General features: G+C 40.6%; 1 protein-coding gene across 1 annotated transcript in view; it reads right to left on the bottom strand.

The window, feature by feature from the left end:
• Nucleotides 1-13,602, bottom strand: part of efna5b (ephrin-A5b) — a 104,182-nt gene that overhangs the window by 4,971 nt on the left and 85,609 nt on the right. The gene's annotated exons all lie outside the window — the stretch shown is intronic.

The raw sequence follows: 13,602 nt of genomic DNA on the forward strand, positions 1-13,602 counted from the left end.
CAAAGTTCACAGACTGAGGATGTATGTGCTGCATGTGCGGATGGTTTGCGGTTGCTGTCAGGAAATGGATCCCTTCCTGTCAAGCCCATGGGGTGTGAATCTCTGAGCGTTAGCTACCATGGTGGTTGTATCACAACCCCTAAAAATATCTCATGTGGAGAGCGTGTGTGAGAGTGTGTGCATGTGTGCCATGCATGTGTGTGTGTGTGTGTGTGTGTGTGTGTGTGTGTGTGTGTGTGGTTGACCGCTAATGGTGTTGTGGTGAGGCACCAGGTGCTGTCTCCTGTAGACAAGGATAGGGGTCAAACACATGTCAGATGGAGCATGGTTTGTGCGTAATGCGTGCATCCATCATGCTGGAGAAAGTGCAGTAGTTTAAAAATATAATGCTGTTGTCTTGTGCCAGGGCCTCATATTAAATGGAAAATATTCCATGCTTTTTCCATCATTACCATAATGATGCTATTCACTAGGCTTGGGCGATATTCATTTATTGAAAGTCATACCTTACCATCATTTCACTTGGGGACAGTATATGATGGTATTTGCAACAACAATAAAAATAAGCTGCTGGTTGTAGAAGTCATTGTCGCATGCCTAACATTGTCTAACCTATAGTGTTGTGTGTTTAATATGCAGTCAGCCACTTAGACAAGTCTTGCTGTGTTTAAATACTTATAGGTAAACTTTGCAGATTTCCAACCGACTCTGTCATTGCAGTTTGAGCAGAACACAACGCAGATGAACAGAGCCCAGCAGACCTCAGTCTTTCAGTAAAGCAGTGGAATTAAAAAGCTAGCTGGCTTTCTATCCAGCTGCTAAATGAGTTTTAAAGACTTAATGCTTCATCCACATACTCTTCTTGCGGCATAGGAAATCACATATCACCGGATGAGTGACATCTTTATTTTGGCTCATTTTCTGTCCCCAATGTAGCATGACAACATGGTAAAATAAGCAAGCTAGCTAGCTAGTAAGACAGCCAGTTAGCTAGCTTTTATGCTACACTGTTGCTAAAAATAAGCCGAGCAGTGGCCATGTCGCTAGGAGACTAACATAACATAACTTTGCTGAGTGGAGAGTGGATGGCAGCGCCAGAGATGGACAATCTAGTTAGCTAACTAGTCAGTAAACAATAATTATACCAATGCAGTCATTGAGGCTGTGTTCAGGCATCTTTCATACAGAAGTGGGTATTGTTTCTTCTAAACCGGGTTGGAAAAATGATAAGCACATCGTGTTTGGACCTCTGGTGGCGTGTGCTGTGCACTGTAATACATCACCTCAATAAAGCATCTCTCCAACAACAAGGTAGGCTATGCCTGTGTTTCGCTGGTATTGAAAATCATACCATCGGGGTATCTAAGTACCCTGGTATAGTATTATCCCTTGATACTGCCCAAGCCTACTTAAAACCTTAAACTCGTTTTCATTTCTACTATTAACCCTCAGTTCCACTGGGACCATATCATCCGTTAAGTTATCTTCAGGCATAATTTTACATCTTCTGTGGATCATTCCACAGCTGATGCAATGAAGCAGAGCATTTCCAAATGCTACCATTTGGGATCTGTCAACTTCTCTCTAGTGAACCTTTACCTAACCCCTCCTTTCCCTTCCTTCTTCCTCAGCTGTGTCACCCCCTCTACTTGTCTGTCAGTGTGGCCATATCCATTTATCAAAGCTCAACTGACTCGCCTTCTTCATATTTTACAGTGCACACGCCAACGAATTTGTGCGCACATGCACACAAGATACAGATTTTAATAGCTGTTTGAAAGTGTTGCTCCATGTCCTCCTAAATAACAGTATTTACATGTATCTGATCTCTCCCAGTCTGCAGAGTATTTTACATTCAAAAATGTCTCTGTACACATCGCTGCAATCAATGTCCCAGCATCTATTTCATGTTGACGCAGTGGAAAAAGCAGTGAGCTGTCTCTGAAGCCAGTGGATATGTTCATTAAGAGAATTATTGACTAATAACTATGGAAAAGGGTCAGAAGAGATGGAAATCTATTCCTTTCTTGCACGCTCTCTTCTTCCAATTCACCCTGGGATCAAGATGCAATTTTTTATCAAGATGCAAGTTTTTCATCAAATGCGTTCTCTTTCAATCACTTTTATTTTGCAAAGTCTTCTCTGCAGCTCATCAAGCTCTCTCTGTAGACCCCTGTAGACCTTGCTGTTGCCATTTAATGTTGTCGCTTCATCAGCTTCTTCTTAGTTATGTGTCAGTGTGCAAGAGAGGTGACTTGAGATCAGACACCCTTTTTCACTGCTCAGTTCATATTCAGTAGATGCAGAGGGAAAAAGAAAGTGGAAGGAATAAAGAGAGAGAGGGCCTTATTATTTCGGTGTGGAGGCAGTCGATGACATGCTAATGAACCTTGACCACAGCCGCTCACCCACTCAGTCATATACACCAGTACCCACACAATTTATGTCACTCCTCTTATTGCACCAGCTCTCTTTTCCACCACGTCTTAATGCACCCATATTAAGTATGTGCACATACATGGCCAAGCACACACACATACGCCATCTCCAGATGTCTTATCTTCATCATTGTTGTGGGCAGAGCTTAGTCACAGCCATCGACACCAACCACTTAGGAAAGGCAGCTGATCATGACAGAAGTATGGTCCCGATGAAAATGGTAAAAAGCATGTGGGAGTCTCTGTCATGATGACAGTTAGTGAAGCTGTTGTGATGTTTATAGATTAGGACATAATGCGCTCTCCACCTCCTACACAAGGAGAGTCATAGACATAAGGTGCAAGAGTGCTATGCTGCTACTATTTTTGTTTTGTTTTGTTCTGTATGTTTGATTGTCTCTTTTTTCTACTTCTTTTTTAAGGAAGATGGAAGAAAGGAGGCCTTTATTGTCTCAATTGCTAGTTTAAGGTCTTCTTCAATCATTCTAACAATATAATTTTGCAAGTAATGGTCCCATATAGAATAACCTGGAAAATAAAGCAGATTATGCTTTAGGGCGTGGCTACCTTGTGATTGACAGGTAGCTGCCACGGCACACTGTGTGTTTAGAACTTTGACCCTTTTTCACTGTGTGTTGTCATGGATGCCCCTTGTTAACTAGCTAGCTCTGATTACTTTCCCTGATATATTTTGCACATGCACTGGTTGCATAAAAACAAGATGGCTACAGTCAAAATGCCATATATTGGCTTCCAAATTGGAGTCCACAAACCAATGGGTGACTGACAGTGACTGGGTCCATTATTTTTGGACAGTCTCTGAGCAGTTTACAGCAAGTATAAAGCTAAATACTCCTCTGTCTATGCTTGTTTATAAATACATTATATGACAATGCTAATGTGAGAAAAGTCAACTACATTAGCTCAACTGAGCTTGAATGTGGCCATTGTGTTGGCATGCTGCAGATGACTGAGGTGTGTTGCTGTACATTCTTGACTACAAAGGAAAGATTAAGCTTTGGCGCTACATTCCTTTCTTGGTAGCAGCTCTTCATACTCGTGTGTTTGATGAGGATCCCTCCACCCGGGGCCCAAAACCGTCCATGCCAGTGCCTGTTTATTTTGGATTAACATGCTGCTGAGGGCCAGCTTATTGTTCTTGTAGGCCGTAACATCAACACCTGCTATTCTGGTTCTCATCAGGCCAGCAGCTTCAACCATCCATCCATCCAGCCTGAGCAAGTGGCTGCTTTGAAGGACAGAGGCCCTGAAAAGATGTCCCAGAGACGGGAGGGGGAGGTTGGTGGGGGGCGAGGTCGGGTTACTCCTCCAAGCCTTGTCCCCTGGCTAGTAATGGCTGGTCCCCTCAGTACACTGCATTATGCATCAGCATTAAGGCAAATGGAATGAAGCAGAATCCAATTACGGAAGAACAAACAGGTGGGCTCAGTGCGGCTTAGGCACAGTATTGTTTCAATCACAGCCCAAGCCAAGCTTTATTGCAACTGTAATGTTATCTGGAAAACACATTTCCCTTGCCTTTCAATGAAAGATTCAACAGCACATTCCAGACATGAGGACATAAAACCATGTGTCTGTAGTGATGGGAAGCTAAAAGCAAAGTTTACGCTGGCTAAATACTGCAGATAATATCACGGTGGGATATTGATTTCTTATCCATCATTTAGGAGGCGTAATGGCTCAGCTGTAAAAGAATACTGCAGGGCGAGTCAATCAAACTGTTGGAAGATTACTTTGTTTCTTTTTTTTTTGCATGACATCTGGGGTCAGTGAATCATCGCCAAGATGTGTATATGTGTCAGTATCACCACAACCACAAGGCTTAATGCAATATTGCAGATTAGCAAGCAATGTGGCACAAATGTTTGAAAATCATTTGTAGAGGGAAAGTTTCAAGTTCCCTCTTTTGACAACTATGTATGAGATGTTCTTGTTTGTAGTGGTCCAGTGCAACATCAGTAAATAATCTGCAGAGACTACTTGTCCCAAACGGCATCAAAATCTAAACATACTATGACAACACACTGTTAAGATGATATGATTATATAAAATAGTATTTTTCAGCAAAGCCAAGCCTTTCATAGACTTGTATGCCATCATGTGAACATGTAACATTAATAGCATCATGTTAGCATGCCTCCAGTCGGCGTCAGGTCTCCAGCTGGCTTTAATAATGGTGCTCTAATCCTTTGATCCCTGCTTATTTGTTAGGATGGGGCGGGTTAAACAGAATGCCCTGTAATGTTGTGTCCAGCGCTGAGCATTCCTATCGAGCTAGTTCTGCCAGCTCTCTGAAAAAAAAGGCCGCTGGCCTTGCATTTGATTCACTAAGATTACTCATGTGGCTTACATCGTACAAACCCGTCAGAGTTTAGGTCCTGGAGTCCAGGAGTCTGAGTTTACATAAACTGATGTCCAAAAGAGAGGACACACAAAAACAAACACACGCAGTGTTACTTTCCTAGAACCTTTGTGCCATCTTCCACCCACGTCTCCATCTAGTTAATTAGCCAGTTTGCCGCCAGAATACATTTCTTATATTCCGCGGACAGAAATCACTGCTGGGATTCATTAACGTTCGTCCTTCGGTTTCACGGTGTGGAATCAGTCAAAACAGGACAATGTCAAACCAAATATGAGGGAGAAAGCCTTGAATTCAAGAGACAAGAGGGAGTTTTAGACAGAAAAAGGGGGAGAGAATATTTATGTGACCCCTACAATAGGTAATATCTGCTACATTGTCCAAAAGAATCTCTTTAATGCCTAAGATAGCACACAAACAGTATGGTACAAACCCATATGAAATGAAATGTAGTACACACTCTAAATTACTCGTCCTTCACAAAATGTCCTTCTCCATTCAACCAGTTACAAAGCATACTTTTCTACCAAGACATCGTAGAAAGAGAGAAAAAGTAATTGAAAGAATCAAAACTGCAGACCAGCGCATAGAAACTATCTGTATGTGTGTTTCAATGCCAAAACACAAAATGTGCGTGTGTAAGAAGATGGAAGAGACTATCTACTGAAGAGACCCATTAACCAGATGCTACGACAGCGAACTCACAATAGGAGGGACTGAGGGAGCAGGGAGGAGCAGTGAAAGAGGAGGACTTGGATTCATGCAGCCGAGGGAACATAAACTCTCCCCCCCTGGTGATAGCTGGCCTTTTGCTCTTTCCTGGCATCTTTCAACCTCTGCCAGAAGAGAACCAAAGTCATTCCTCATGCCGATCGCTCCGAGGTGACGAGGTCACAAGCAATGAGGGAAAGAGTGAGAGAAACGAGTGAAAAGGGGGAGAGAGCACTGGGTGAAAAAGTGAATTAAAATCGATAGTGCCTAATTAAACATTGCACCAGTTTCTTCACACTATTGTATATCAATGCAGAGTTTCCTTTCGCTGATTGGTCAATCTACTTCAAACATCATAATTGTGAAACATCACATAACAATAATCATAAATTACTATATTTTCTTGAAAATCAAAGTGACTGAAAGTTTAAAATGATGATTTCATCACGTAATTCATGTCTTTACACTCAAATTACCAAAGTACAATAAACTTGGCGATTTATTAATTTAAGGTGGAGTTCAGCTTTTTAAGTGAGCCACACAATAATAAATCAGTGTACATAATAATGTTTCATTACTGCACTTAGTGTTTCCCATAGAATCATTATATTATTGTTTTGGCCAGAGTGCCCACCCACTGACTAAATGAGAAAAACGGTGTGCACATGTGCACTCACAAATGTGTGTATTGTGTTAGAGAAAGAATGGAAAAGAATGAATAAATGAACATTAACCAATTAAAAATAATGACCAATGCACTGGGTTAATAAAATATGTGTTAATGGTTTAATGGCCAAGGATAAAATGTCCTTGTCTTTGTGATAGTGAATCATAATCAGCTCCTGAAGACGGCTGTTAGAAGCATGAATCACATTAGGCTGAGAGGAACCTAGTGCCCTCTAAATCACAGCCCTCGCCTGCCCTACTTTTCCTCTGATCTTTTGGCTTTTCACAGCCTTTCGGTTTCTCGGCAGACAAAGTGATGACTACTTTATTGGCGGTCAAACTAAAAGTAACTTGATTAGAGACTTTTCTCTCTCGCCTTGCTTTCTCTGGGCTGTCAACAAGTGCGCGGTGACTTAGCTCATGGTCTATTATTAGTAAAGTCTGGCCAATGGGGTATGTCGCTGGTTGACTGTTTTCAGTTTATTTTTGAAAGGGGACTCTTGAAACTTCAACTAGAGAAGGCAATTTCTGAAAAATGTTCATGTGTGAATGCTCGATGTTGAAAAGCTGATGGTAAACTGCATTAAAGGTTGAATAATACCCATATTGTATGAAAGATGTGGAAGGTTTGAATTAATTTTGCTTCTAAAGAGCACAAGGTTTTCTACGAGTGAAAATGGCAAAGGTAATTAGAAGATGCTCTACACTTTAATCTCACTCTCTTATTTAGAATATTTGTTTGTGTATGCACTATAAAAAATCTGACAACGTTTTTTTACTGAGCTTAAAAAAAATATTTGAAAAACTCAATGGGATTTCCCAGGTGAATAATACCCAAATGACAAAAACTTTAAAATGCCCTATATCTGTCTATCTGAAAATGTGACTGAGTAGATAAAAGTTGAAAATGTATTTTTTAAAAACAGGAAACATCTGAATTCTGAACATTCCATCCATTCATTTGAACGTGACATTTTCCACGGAGAATGCCAAATACTTCTGCAAGTATGAAACTGATTGATTATTCACCAACCTGTACATGTCAAGCATGCATGTGAAATAAAATAAATAAATAATCAGAAATATGGTGCAAAATAAACCCTGGGATGGTTGGTTTGGTAATACTGTCCTATATCCATAGACAGATGAGATAAAATGGGGAGACAAGAAATGATGCAGCAACCCGGGGAGGCAGAGGTGGCGGAATGTCGATCTATCCATCAGGATTATAATAATGCATTCCAGACAGTGTCGCTTTTATGTATGTGTGTTCATGCATGTGTATGCATATTGTACATGTGTATCCATGCGAGTGTGTGTGTAGCTTTCCGTCACATTACTCCATGTTGTCGGATCATTTCTGAGTCCTGATGACAGGGTTGATTTTTCATGTGAATGAATGAAAGGGTTGAGTTATGATGGTGTCCACATGCATGCTCCGTCCTGGTACCACAAATGGAACAGCACCGGCTCTTTATCATTATTAGCAGACCTCCCATAGCTCTAACAAAATACAGACTGCATACACTATCCCCCGTCTCTATTTCATTTGTCCATTAATGCCATTTTCCTGCTTCTGCTGCTGCCATCTCTACTCTTTTTTTTCCCTCTTGAGAGCTGTTTGAGTAGCATGGTGCATCACAGGATTTATGATCAATCAGAAGACAGATATAGCCCATGTCTTGGAGAATCTGTTTGAGCTTTGTGTGTGCATGTAGCAGTCTAGTAAAGTTGATTAAAGTGAAGACCTTATAAGATCTTGTGAAAAAGCCTCATGAATATCAAAAGGTTTTCTTGTGTGGTATTTACGATCAATCTTAGTCTTTTGTTGCATTTTGCATATTTGCCTATGGGCTTCTGCAGAGTGATTGAAGCCACACCAAATGTTTTTTCATTTTGTAATCTAACATGGGTAGACTCATCGCCCACCCTCATGGGTTTTCTGTCCTTTTTCAGCAAGTGTTCATTTGCAGCCACAGACTCTCCTAAGGTCTCTGTGTTGCTGTAATATCCGTCTTTCTCGCAGTGTCAGAACCCAGAAATATCTATAAAATAACTCCATCCACAAGTGAGAGGCAAAGGTGTTATTGATTGTGTTTTCTGTGAGAAGCTGCACCAGCACTATGCAGGTGAACGAGTCAGACGGCAAGAAAATGACATCTGTTCTGCCGCCAATCTGCCACTGCATGATCACACCAAGTGGTTTTCCTATTTTCCACACATCTTACACGCCTAAAAACACCATAACTCTGCTCACTCATCTCTCGCAGTGAGCTGCCACTGATATTGGATTGCTGCCCTTTTCAGATTAAAATCACTCAAATACGAGATTGTGGATTGTGCCCATATTAGACAAATGTGCTTGCATCAGCGTTCTGCGAGATGGGTTTCACTTAAACCATGAATGCACTGTGAACTCTGACCCGAGAAGTGCTCCAACTGTCCGCTTATCCCTTCTGTCTGTCACAGAGGCAGACACTTTGGAGCTCTAACTCACTTTGCTGCCACAGTAATACTACATTTTGCTGAATCGCTAGCATATATGGCCAGCATCACATTACTGTCTGCTACATTTTACATCTTTAATGTATTCCTCTGTTAATTTTCTCTCTCTATGTCTTGTGGTGAACTGTAAAGAAACACAGCTGGGTATTGTCCCCACAAAGATCAGGCTCCTGACTGACTCCAGCTTCCATCTTGTCTTCAATTACCTGCCAGAGAAGAGAGGCTGGCACTAACAAAAATGAAGAATTATGACCTCCATTTGAGTAAATTCCCTTCGTCCTGCTAGCGTTGATTAAGCTGTTTCTGTTGTTGAAGCAGATGACAGCAGAACCCTGTCTCCTCTCTCTAATTTTATCAGAGATACAACAAATCAACCCTCGACCCGCATCGAACTCGTAGGGCGAAAACACCATTAACGGGCATTTTCTCTCCAGGAATATGATTTGACAGCTTAATTTTCATCTACAAACAAGAAAGCTAATCAATCACGTCACTGAGGGCAGATTTTTCATCCCCCATTCCCTCAGGTCATTTGGCTACAGAAAGTTATTAGAGATGAGGAAAAGATTAATATTCTTATACTGTGTATATGAGCACTGTTTATATATATAAGCTCTGCTGTAGCATGTGTAGTCAGACATTGGTTACTCAAAATGAATACTTGAGTGAAATCAGTGAAATATTGATTGTGAATTATTATTCTGTCTTCATTAAGGCTGCACTTATTGAGGCAGTGCTGTAAAACCAATGAAAAAATACATTTTGTGAATTCCCAAACATGATGTACTGTTATGTCTCAAGTGCATGGGCTCATTCGCAGTTAACTATGGCTAACCTCTGCCTCATGTGCTCATGGATAGTGGCCTCTGCCTCGGGACACATTGACATTTCTGTTTAGTGCAGGTGTGCAGTATAGCCAGCTTCGGTGAGTAATGATGCATAAGATTTTCTCTGTTAGCTACGCTACACTACGCACTCACACAATGTAGGCAAATGGGCTGCAAGGGCAAAGTCTGACCATGTGTCTTGTGCTGAACTGCAGATATTATCATTCCTCATACAGTAGAAATGTCTCTGCTGTGTTAAAGCTAGTTGTAGGCACTGTTTGTGGTGTAATGTCCACATGGATTTATTATAAATTTTGACTTATTACAGACATTATGTCAATAAGAAAAATAGTAAAAGTTACTAAATATTTAAAAATTAAAGTAATCAGTCACTAATTACTTTTGGATATTTATTATTTAGACATTTGGCCTTAGGTACTTAAATATTTCTATGTGCAGTAGATGATGATGACATTAATATTTAATGATCTCTATGGAAAAAAAAAAGATTAATTCAGGTTGTTCACCAGAGCATGCAAGGCTAAAAGGAATATTTGACTCCCCCACTTTGTAGGCCCTAAAGAGTATTAAACTAATATATTTTTACTATAGTTCATTCAAAAATGATATCTTCACTTTTAGTAACTTCATTGCATAAGAGCTAGTGCGATTGCAGGTGCAGGGCTCAGAGTCAAGCGTTTTTAAAAAATAATTTTTGATGCCTGTCACCCGCACACCTCACAGAACTGATAGACTTCTATTTCATCAAATGTATTAATCAACACTGACACTGGGACACATGATCCCTTGTGTTTAAGGTGTGAAAAATGAAGTCAACATGGAAATGGCAAAAATTGTACTTCCTTGAATGGCCACTTGAGGCTGGCTCCAAAAGTGAGTCAATACCTGTAGACCTTAATGTTAAAATTCCCAACTTTGCAGCAGAAATAAAAGTGCTTACAGCCTTGTAGAAAAATAATTTTGGCCTTAATTGCTAATTTCCCTGTTAATGACAACTGACTAAAGTTATACGTAATCAAGAGCATGGCTGCTTTGAGTGACAGGTGGTCACAGGTGCCATGTTTTAGCAACCAGACTTAATTCAGCCCGCCTCAGCTCACCCTCCTTCCACCTCTTTGCCCATTTTCAAAAATCTTATGTCTCGATTTGGTCTCATTGCCAGTGGTGATCCCCAGTTATAAGGGATGATTTCAAGTAGGCGACATCATGAACATGTTGACTGATCACTGCCATCACTATCATATATATAAACTAACAGCGATCTCAGTTTGGCTTCTGCAGTGTAGCCATGTGGTATGTATCAAGTCAAGTTTTGATGCTCAAAAATGAAGAACCAATACTTCTAAGTCTTAAAAATATGCAACCTGAGTACTGCCCAACACTATCTTTGCTTCAGAAATAACAAGCATGCAAAGACTTATTGATCCTGCTCACAGACACTGTTTTCTGTCTTGGGTCTGGCTTAAAATTGTAAGTGCCGTCCGAGGTAACAGAATGAAAATTGACTCAAATTGGATCGCCATGTTTCTTGACTCGATTATGAAAGCAATGACTGTTATGTTAACACAGAAGTAAAAAAAAACTTAAGTGTTAAATGTCAAGTGAAGAGCAAAGAGCTTCACTCAGTCCAGAAAAAAAGAGAGAGGATCATAAAAGGAATAAATTGAATAGAGTTATTGTGAGAATGAAGGAATAGCCATAAAACAAACTCAACCTGCTGTTGGACCGATTGTGGTGTTAAGTAAATGAGCTGTGTATGTAAACATAGACTAGTACACCAGGGAAATAGGACTTGAAAAATCTTCCTGAAAAGTTTATTCCAACTCATATGACCAAAAGTTGTTGCAGACCTGCTCCTAGTGTACAGTGGCAATCGGTTTAACACTTTTAAAAGATTAGAGATAATCAAGTCTGAGCCAATGTTTTTAATTTCTTTTTTCTACATCTTAACTTCTGAATATTAATAATAATAGTATCTTAAACCAAAATGTAATCCCTGAGTAATCCCCAGTAATTAGGTTATACTCTTTTGAAAAATTCCCTGTTGTGATTGAATTTTCTAGCATGTTTACTTATCCTTCAGTTTGAAAGTTGCATTTATCACTGAATTTCTAAGATAAAAGGAGATTAAAACTGATGTAACCCAATGCAACCTGAAAGGTCTTGTATGTTTCTATTGCTGGGGTATAAAGAAGACTCCCTCCTGTTGGTGATGATGATGATGATGGTAGCGATAGAAACAGATGTTGCCCATAAATTGGCAGGTGTAGTAATGTAACCACCTCTCTCCCTCTCTCAATCTCCCTCTTTCAGCTCTACATTCTGTCCACTAAAGAGACTGTCCAATCCATCAGGAGCCATCTCCGCTGCTACTTATGGACATTCAGACTGGACACAATGGCAGTGGGAAATCATATGTCAGATGACTTCATGGTGGATGACTTTAATATCCGCCACACTAGCCAGAGAGGCTATACGCTAGAATCATTCAATAGCCAATGAAGCCGCGGGCCACTAAACCAATATGGCGTGCTACAGCAGAATGGATGTGTTCCATGGAAGCCCTGTCGGTCGCAGTGTAATTTAATCTAGCCCTTAGGACAAGCATCTCTCAACAGAAATGGAAAAAAAATATATGTTAGAAATAGAGACTTGAGGGAGTGGATGAATTGTATAACCCTTAGCTAACCCCATCTACGCTCACAACTTTGGAGACTTCCATTTTTCCTTCGTCTCATTTAGTATTACTGTCAATGCAAATTGGCTATAAAAGCAAAAGAAAATCTGGTTAGTTTTTAACAGAAAAATGGCCAAACACCTGGTGGTTAAAAGGCCTCCAGAAGGATGATTTGTTTTGTGGACTAGCTTGTGAGCAAAAACACGTATTCACCATGGTAACAACGGCAAACATTAGGGAAGCACTCTGTATTTTTCACTCCAGTCTCTAACTCTTAAATGTAACGGAGCAGGGAGAGAGAGGGAAACACATGAAATGAATAAGGGACAGAAGTCTTGGCTGGCTGTCAGGTTAACTGCTTCATAAAAAGGTGCCAATTTAGAAAACAGATCTCAGCGTGTCGGGCTCAGCTCAGCTACGCTCCCGACTCTTTCAACGCCGTCTCTGAGAGATAGAGAAAACACAAAGACACAGGGGTTTGACAGCCACCTAGAGCTGCATTAACACCACAGGCCAAACTTTACAGAAAAACAGATACAACTATAGTATAACCAGCAGCGTTAAGCAGGAGGGTGTTAACTGTCAAAACTGGCTCCCCCTTGCTGAGAAGGAATTTATACAGTTTTTCTCAGACATTGGCCCACAAAGTGCCTTTAAACTTTTCCTTCAACAGCTGAAGCAATAATGCATTACACTGCGTGATATTGCACTAATACCACTGAAATGAGAACATAACCATGCTTCCTTTTTGTAATATCAGCGTATCCCTGTGACAAATGTGTTTTGAGCGAGTGGCGGCGACTGCACCTACTGACAGTACAGTAACTCCTCCATATAGTCTGTGGTGGGAGGACAAACTCAACTCAGTTCCACTCTATCACCTTGCTTTGATAAAACTTAATTTCCCCGGGGCTTCAACTTCAGATGAACTCAGTTAGGCTCAGTTTCTATGCCAAGAAGCAGGCAACTTAACGTCTAACGCGAGCTGAATGAGAGCATAACATAATGCAGAGAGGAGGGCCCTTCCTTATTGAGGGATACGGTATTGTACAGCAGGGGAAGTGAGGTATAACTTTCAAACTGTCTCAATTTAACTCCCCCATGAATTCCATTGCCATTTTAGGGAAGAGTTCTCCACGAGTGATGAGAGCAGCGTGAAAAGCTTGGCTGAAAGCACAGCATGAAAGCGTCTACGAGGATCACTGTAATGCCGCTCTCAAAGCTCTGTGGTGAAGTTGTGAAAACATGGGTTAGGGAATGGAGTGTGTGTGTTTGAGTCTATATCTCTCTTGCTCTGTTGTATTAAAGGAAAAACATAAGGTCAGGAGAGGGCCATGCAGGTTTGTAATTCATGTCAAGTTGGGTTATTTGGCT

The sequence above is a fragment of the Centropristis striata genome, chromosome 7, assembly GCF_030273125.1.
Source record: "Centropristis striata isolate RG_2023a ecotype Rhode Island chromosome 7, C.striata_1.0, whole genome shotgun sequence".
NCBI classification, from domain to species: domain Eukaryota; kingdom Metazoa; phylum Chordata; class Actinopteri; order Perciformes; family Serranidae; genus Centropristis; species Centropristis striata.